At 37.7% G+C, this 787-nt stretch overlaps 1 protein-coding gene across 1 annotated transcript in view; it reads right to left on the minus strand.

Annotated features, from left to right (window-relative positions):
• Positions 1-724: 724 nt before the first annotated feature.
• The window catches only part of LOC140950691 (platelet-derived growth factor receptor alpha-like), a 26,574-nt gene continuing 26,511 nt past the window's right edge, over positions 725-787 (minus strand). The window contains exon 13 of the mRNA XM_073399935.1: positions 725-787. This exon is cut by the window's right edge and continues 590 nt beyond it. The gene's annotated coding sequence lies outside the window, so the exon portion shown is untranslated.

The raw sequence follows: 787 nt of genomic DNA on the forward strand, positions 1-787 counted from the left end.
TTCTTGTTTAAACCCCTTTGTTTATAATGTACACTACTGACAGTAATAAATACAGGGTAACTTGTAGTCAGAAATCCTTTGAAACTCCACCGGAGCATGGGAGTGCGGAGTCCGTGGAGTATAGAGGACGGGTAATTCTTCATTCCAACCCGGCATTGCAAGGTTGTTTTTATGTATATACTGACTTTAAGTCACCCTATACTCTATTGAGAGTTTAAAGCCACGGGAGGCCCACTGAAGAAACACTTTTTTCCCTGAAACTGCCCTGAAACCCAGGGGCATCTAATTATAAGCGAGATTTCACCTTACAAATGCTGGGGCTAGGATCACAGCTTTTTTTTTTTTGTACCCTAAATTACCAAGCTGGATGTTTTAAGGCCCTTTCGTTAAAGTTTTTTCTTCTTTTTTGAGGCTCTCTGTTTCTCTCTCTTTTTTAAGGTACGTTTTTTTTTTGTCATGGAACTATCTCATCCAAAGGCTAGAGCTAATGCTAGTTTATATTTTAAGAAGGGTACTTAACCCGATAACTGTCTTCTAAAAACATTAAAAAAAGTTTGTTTTAATTGCAAATCTGAGCCCGTAGAGAAACTAAATGGTTATTATATGATAAATCTGTGGGTGCTTAATAAATCTGTAAATTCAGTTTCAGCCCGACAGTTTTCAACGTTCTGAATGACGAGCATTTTAGCAACCAGATATCATCCTCTTTTGCATTGCATTGTCGGTGAAAGGGTAAGACATTACGTCACTCGTTTACAAAAAATTGGCTGTGCACTAAAAACAACTG

The sequence above is a fragment of the Porites lutea genome, chromosome 10, assembly GCF_958299795.1.
Source record: "Porites lutea chromosome 10, jaPorLute2.1, whole genome shotgun sequence".
NCBI classification, from domain to species: Eukaryota; Metazoa; Cnidaria; class Anthozoa; order Scleractinia; family Poritidae; genus Porites; species Porites lutea.